Genomic DNA, 7,848 nt, shown 5'->3' with positions numbered 1-7,848 from the left:
AATGTACTGAGACTATTTATGTCTCATATATGCCCATATAGTGAATCTTAGCAAATGTATCATATGCATTTCTTTTTTTTTTTTTTTTTTTTTTGACAGGCAGAGTGGACAGTGAGAGAGAGAGACAGAGAGAAAGGTCTTCCTTTTGCCGTTGGTTCACCCTCCAATGGCCGCCGCGGACAGCGCGCTGCGGCCAGCGCACCGCCCTGATCCGATGGCAGGAGCCAGGAGCCAGGTGCTTTTCCTGGTCTCCCATGGGGTGCAGGGCCCAAGCACCTGGGCCATCCTCCACTGCACTCCCTGGCCACAGCAGAGGGCTGGCCTGGAAGAGGGGCAACCGGGACAGAATCCGGCGCCCCGACCGGGACTAGAACCCGGTGTGCCGGCGCCGCAAGGCGTAGGATTAGCCTAGTGAGCCGCGGCGCCGGCCTTCATATGCATTTCAAAAAATGATTATTGTGAAGTGGTTTGACATGACATTTTATGTACGTCAATTAGGTCAAGTAATAGTGTTTTCAGTTCTTCCATGTATACAGACTTTTGTTAGCTTGTTCTATTAATTAGTAGAGGGATGCTTTTATCATTGTTAAATATCCCTCTTGCTCTGCTTATACTCCTTATTTAAAAGTCTACAGTGGTACTATATAGCTACATAATCTTTCATATACTTAGAATTTTGCCCTACTACATCCAAGCTTTGTTAATAACATTTAAATTATGTTTCCTATATATAGCCTACACCCATCTTTTAAAAAATCCATTCTGAAAATACTGCTGTTTCATGGGAGGGGTCAGTCCACTTATATTTAATGTAATTATTAATATGATTGTATTTAATGTCCACCAATTTGTCATTTTCTACCTATCCGTTTTATTATTTGTTCCTTTTCTTATTTTTTTGAAGTAATAAAATACCTGCAGTATTCCATTTATTTCCTCTACTTAATTTTTAGCTTTATCTTTTTGCAGAATTTTCTATAGTTTTCTCTGGTAATTACCTTAGAGACTTCACATCTAAATAATATCAAACACTTTCAGGTATAGTTAAAAATCATACAACAATATATACCCTTTCCCAATTTTCTGTAATTCTTGTCATGTATTTTAACTTCTAAATTTGTTATAAAACCCATAATACACTATTATTATTTTTGGCTTTAAATGATCAATTTTAAGAGAATTGAAGAAAAGAATTTTATATTGATCCTATATTTACCATTCTATTCCTTCTCACGAGTCCTAATATATATCTGGTATCATTTCCCTTTAAAGTGAATTTCCTTCAGCAGTTATCAGAATGTGGAACTGTTACTGACAAATTTTACCAGTTTTTGTTTTATGGGTGAAATGTCATTATTTTATCTTCATTTTTGAAATTCATTTTTGCTGGACATAGACTATTTTCTTTCATTTGTGATATCACTGCATTTTCTCATTGCCATCATTAATTGAGTTCTTCTCAGCTTATGGTGTTTAGCCTGAATGCCTTGTACCTTTGTTGTCATATCACAGTTTCTATATTTTTCTTTATTATTGACTTCCACACTTCAACTACGATATACCTAAGTATGGGTTTTCAATTTTGTTTTTGCTTTTCTTTTTGTAATGTATATATCTTACATGGGATTTTAAACTCTGGGTTGGGCATTTGGGTTGCAGCATTTAAGATTCAGTTAGAATGTTTCCATCCCATAGTGGAGTGCCTGGGTTCAAGACCTGACTCTATGTCCAGTTTCTGATCCCTGTTAATGCACACCCTGGAGGCAGCAGACATGCTTTCCTACTTGGGCAACTGCCACCAACATGAAACACCCAAAGTTAGTTCAAGGTTCCTGGTTTCAACCTGGCCCAGTCTCGGCTATTGCCAGCATTTGCGAAGTGAACCAGTTTATGGAAGAACTGTCTGTCTTTTCAGTGTCTCTTTCTTTCAAACAGTTGTTTACTTATTTTAAAAATTTAAAAAAAAAAAAGAAAGTTTAAAGACTAATGTCTGAAAATACTAACTGACAGAATCAAAAAGGGAGAGAACGATACAACATGGGAAGCGGGATACACAGCAGACTCATAGAATGGCAGGTGTCCTAAATAGCACTCTGGCCTCCGAATCAGCCCATAAGGCATTTGGATCTGGCTGAAGAGCCCATGAGAGTATTTTAGGCATGGAAAGCCAAGACACTCTGGCAAAAAAAAAAAAAAAAAAAGAAAAAAAAAAAAAAACTAAATGAAAGATCTCTGTGAGTGAGATCCCAGTGGAAAGAACGGGTCATCAAAGAAGGAGGTACCTTTCTCCAAAGGGAGGAGAGAACTTCCACTTTGACCATAGCCTTGTCTAAATAAGATCAGAGCTGGTGAACTCAAAAGGCTTCCATAGCCTTGGCAACTCATGACTGGAGCCTAGGGAGATTACTGATGCCATAAACAAGTGTGTTAATTTGTTAAGTCAACAACAGGAGTCACTGTGCACTTACTCCTCATGTAGGATCTTTGTCCTTAGTGTGCTGTACATTGTGATTTAATGCTATAACTAGTACTGAAAGAGTATTTTTCACTTTGTGTTTCTGTGTGGGTGCAAACTGTTGAAATCTTTACTTAATATATACTAAACTGATCTTCTGTATATAGAATTGAAAATGAATCTTGATGTGAATGGAAGGGGAGAGGGAGCGGGAAAGGGGTGGGTTGTGGGTGGGAGGGAAGTTATGGGGGGGAAGCCATTGTAATCCATAAGCTGTACTTTGGAAATTTATGTTCATTAAATAAAAGTTAAAAAAAAAAGTTTAGATTCCAACTTCTCAAACCTACCTTTCCACAAGGTCATCTTACAGTCCATGGACTTTTAGCCTAAATACAAATTTGAGACTACAGATACAAGTCCAAGTCCAGAAGTTTAGAATTTCATAGATTGAATTTCATTTTTCTGAACTAACAATTTAAGTACTCTTTTTAAGGATTTTATTTATTTTTCTGAGAGACAGAGTTACAGACAGGGGGAGAGAGACAGAGAAAGGTCTTCCGTCTCCTGGTTCACTTCCCAAAGGGTCACAACAACCAGAGCTGAGCCCATCCTAAGCCAGGAGCCAGGAGCTTCTTTTGGGTCTCCCATGTGGGTGCAGGGGTCCAGGCGCTTGTACCATCCTCTACTGCTTTCCCAGGCCATAAGCAGAGAGTTGGATCAGAAGAGGAGCAGCCAAGACATGAACCTATACCCAAGTAGGACGTCAGCACTGCAGGCAGAGGCTTAACTCTCTATGCCACAGAGCCAGATCCTAAAAAAGTATTCTTAAATCATCCTAAAAACTTATAAATAAAAACAAAGGAGCTTACTTTGACTCCTTGGTGTGGAAATTTTTATGACACTTCTCTATTTTTAATCTTTCCACTTTTTATACAACAATAACCATAACAGGCACCTGATTTCAGACTGCTGTGGCACATTTTTCCTATTTCTAATTAAATTGCAATTTAAAATATTTAAAATAATTAAAGTGTTTCAGATAGTTGAATTTTGAGACTGTTTCTCATATTTTATTATAAATACCTGCTAGAAATAGATTTGCACCTTGCTTTTTAAATTTCTTTTCCATTGTTTTAAATGGTCTTCCAGGAAAGCTATTAGCAGATAAAATAGTTTGAACACCTCTTGGCTGTTGATCTATTTTCTCAGTAGCCCTCTTTACTCTCAATTACCCTAAGAAGTCGTCTTTCTTTGATTTTCCATCATTGTTCTTCTCCTTTCCTTGGTATTGTATTTAAAAATAGACAAACAAAAAAAAAGCACTACCTAGGGGCCAGCGCTTTAGCATAGCCAGTAAAGCCACCACCTACAGTGCCAGTATTCCATATGGCTGCCGGTTCGAGTCCAGAGGCTCTACTTCCAATCCAGCTCTTGCTATGGCCTGGGAAAGCAGTAGAAGATGGCCCAAGTCCTTGGGCCCCTGCGCCTGTGTGGGAAGACTTGGAGAAAGCTTCTGGCTACTGGCTTCGGATTGGCTCAGCTCCGGCCATTGCAGCCATCTGGGGAGTGAACTAGTGGAAGGAAGAGCTTGCTCTCTGCCGCTGCTTCTGTGTAACTCTGCTTTTAAAATAAATAAACAAATCTTAAAAAAAAAAGAAAACCTACCTAAATGGACTCCTCTTATTCTAAACAGGACTGTCCTTTCTAAAGTCCTACAGAATTCCCAGGATTGTTAGTCATCACTGCCCTCCATCCTGATAACACTCTATGCCCATCTCAGCTGCATGTACTGGACTTCTTAAGGTTCACCCTCACCCCTAGTGCTGTCAACGGTCTTATTAATACTCTCAAACCCCCAGTGAGTGACATATTTATTGAGAAGATATTTGACAAGTAGTTGTTGGTCAAACTTATATACCTCTAACAAAAACGTTAAGGCTCGCTGTAAATTATTTTTGACATTTTTTTTCTTTCTTCTTGTTTAATGATTCTATTTAAGCTAATTCAGTAGAAGATAAGATAAACTGGGATCTGGCTAGCTATAGACATAGTTGAAATGTTTAATAAAGGAAAAGGATGATTTTTTTTACCAGAGTTTATGCGTGTGTGAGTCTGTCTATGCTTGATACATTTCATAAAGTGAAGTAAGTTACCACTAAGGGGTTGTTATGCTATTTGAACTTCTGAAGTGGGCAATCTTGAGATAAATATCCAACTGCCGACTCTCCCCCAGGACAGTCAATACAATACTTCAGAAATGCTATTAAGGACAGTGAAATGAGAAAGTGAAGATGCCTGTCTGGCTGGCTACACTTGCCATTCAATCTAACCCATTCGCTATCCCTTCAAAATTCATTTTGATTTGCACAGAGAATTAGCCATTAAAAATGGCCTGTGTTAAGGGGAGTTACAGCAAAGAATAGAGAAGGAATATTAAAAAATGCATTTTCCCATTTTTTCTCCATTTTAAAACAAGCTATATTCTCAAAATATAGAGCAAAGCAAGAGAGAAAGTGTCAAAATTGTGAAATCCACAACTCATGAAACCCAGTGATTGTTAGAATGGGCAAGGATGAATTTTACTTTCCAAGAGCAAGAGAGATTCCAAAATATTTGAGGGGAAAAGTAATCACCTAAATATCTTAAAGCTAAAGAAAATTTAAATATAGTTTAAAAATACATTTTTGAAAGTAGTCAGCGAGTTACAGTGCAGGCTGATTCAATCACATACAATTCTATCAAATGAAGAAAAACCATTGCTTAGCAAATATAGAGCCTTTTCTTATTCTGAAAGTTACATATTTATTGACTTCTGCATTGGGAAAAATGAATCACCTTTGGATCTAGCTGGGGTCTACTCATATATTCTTTGTTTGCCATGAGAAAGGATGAGGGGAAATGCAAGCCAGGAGACAGTGTGGCTGGGATCATCCCGTGGAGGGTGAGACTCTGCTGTGGATGGGAGAATAGTAGATCTCAGTACAAGACTAAAGGAGAGGAGACTCTTCGGTTTAGGGTTGGGTGAGATGTGAAATCCAATCTGAAAACCAGAGAAGTAAAGAAAACCGAAGGTTCAAGGTTGAGATTTCAGAGCTGGACTGGAGGCTGGGGAGAGTTGCAGAGAGCAATAGTCAGGAACAGTCAGGGAGTGACTGCAGGCAATTGCCTGAAATAGATTTTTGTTTTCCAGCTGTTTTCTATGAACCAAGCCCAGTTTGAAACATGGCTTTTAGAGCCAGGAGTAGGATGCATAAAGCCTCAGTAAATACTATCAAATTGTCCCCCATGATGATTTCACCAATCTATGCTCCCACCAAGAGAAAATGCATGTTTCCTCACTACCCCTTTCACCAGCATGCAGATAAATCCTATAAGACTCCTTTGCCAATTTGGCAAAGCAAAAATGATACTTTGCTTTTAGTTTCCATTTTAAATTATTAGTAAACATAACTTTTGTATATCTTTATTTGAAACAAATTATTTGATAGTGTCATGGATTTATTTGCATTTCTGATTTATGTAACCTCTAATATATTAAGAATGTAAACATAGCCATACTTGTTGAAGTTTTCTTCTTGATCTTTTGTATGAATTTTAATTCCAGTTATGATCTTTAACAGATGAACAATCTGGTCAAATTGTCCATGATTTTCTTCCAGTGTATTCATATTTACAAAGATATTTTGACAAGCTGAGGTCATTTCAGAGCTTGAATGTATGTTATAATTTCTTCTAAATGGCTTTCTTTTTTATATTAAAGTACTTGTTTGTTTTTGACCATTGGCAAGGATCTGTAGTGGTCAAAAGTGAACCTATTTTAGCTGGTTTAAAATGAGCAAGAATTATTAAACTCTAAACTAAATAATCAGTTTACCAGTAGGATGCCAAACTTGGATGTTGTACAGTCAAGAGCAAGGAATCTCCAACCTCTAAGTGTCTCCTTGGGGAAACCCATTACTGCTACTACTGTGGAGAGTGGAATTCCCACAGCAGAAGCCACAGAACAATCAAGTCTCTGCCATGAGACTCAGCTTCTGGAGCACTGAAACCATGTCACAGTCACTATCTTTGCCTCCAGGGTGAAAACTATGCCTGAGTAATAAAGTAGGAGCTAACACTATGCAAAACGTGTATTCCATGCCTGGCATTGCCCTAAATACTTTTATAGAGATTAATAATTTTACTTTCACAAATCCTATGATAGGTATCACTATTAGCCCCATTTTATATATCAGAAAATTGAGACAATGTGAAGGTAATTGTCCAATAGCACACAGCAAATGGATGGCACAGCCAGAGTTAATACTAGGGCTTTCTGGCTTTAGAATCTGTGATTTTAACCACTGGGCTGGGCAGCCTATAGATTTAGGTTTCCCAGCATCCATAGTGCAAGTAGCAACTCTGGAAAGATGTGAGAGTGGGTTCATTTGCATAATTCTGTACAGGCACTAAGCTAATTCTTCCAAAGGGCTGCTCAATTTTCTAGCATCATTTATTGAATAATCTTCCTTTCCTTATTGTCTTATAACATATTAGTGCCATTGTGCGTCAAGTAGGCACTCAATATTTGTTGAATGGATGCGTATGTTAAAGTGCATTTTTGGACTATCTATCCTAGTGTCATTCTGGTCATTTTGTAGGAAATTTTCTGTTATCATTCATAATTACTCTCCAGATCTAATCACTATGTCACTTTGATCTGTCCCCAGCATGCTGACCTCTGTGGACTGTGCAACAGGTTCTTCTGCTCTCTGGCTTTTGGTTGGATCTGGCCAGTGAGAGAGATCACAGAAATCTGGCCAGTGAGAGAGATCACAGAAGAGGAATGAGCTTGAGTGAAATTGATAACTCGTTTGTTTGGCTTCCTCCTGGATGTATGGCCTTGGGTTGGCTGAAAAATGCAGTTTCTGTGGGACCTCCCACTTCTATTGTTCTTCTTCCATTGCTGGTTTTATAACTGCTCTGTCCTTTCCTCTTCAGGTTGAAGCAATCCCCACTGATGATGTCCTGGAGGATGCCATAATCCTCCATGCATAGTTCTCTAAACCACCCACACTTTTATAAATAGTTCCTTTTTTAAACCCTCCTCAAGTCACCCAATTTGTGTGTACCATCTGTTTGGGTCAACAACAGCCCACAGTTTTAATCATTGTCATTTTAAAGTATGTTTTAACACCTGGTAGGAAAAATATTCAGAGTTTCTGAAACACTAAAACTTCCTTTGCTGATTATATATTCTTGCTGATTAGAACCTCTCTGAAAGCTAAAATTGAACTTACAGAATTTCTAAAATTGGAATATAATTAACCTAAAATTAATTGAAACATTTTATTCTGTCATTTGAGGGCACAAAATATCTTTCCACTTATCCTTGTTACCTTCATGTTCTGCGG

The sequence above is a fragment of the Oryctolagus cuniculus genome, chromosome 2, assembly GCF_964237555.1.
Source record: "Oryctolagus cuniculus chromosome 2, mOryCun1.1, whole genome shotgun sequence".
In the NCBI taxonomy this organism is placed as follows: Eukaryota; Metazoa; Chordata; class Mammalia; order Lagomorpha; family Leporidae; genus Oryctolagus; species Oryctolagus cuniculus.
Note: the sequence above shows the minus strand (reverse complement) of the source record.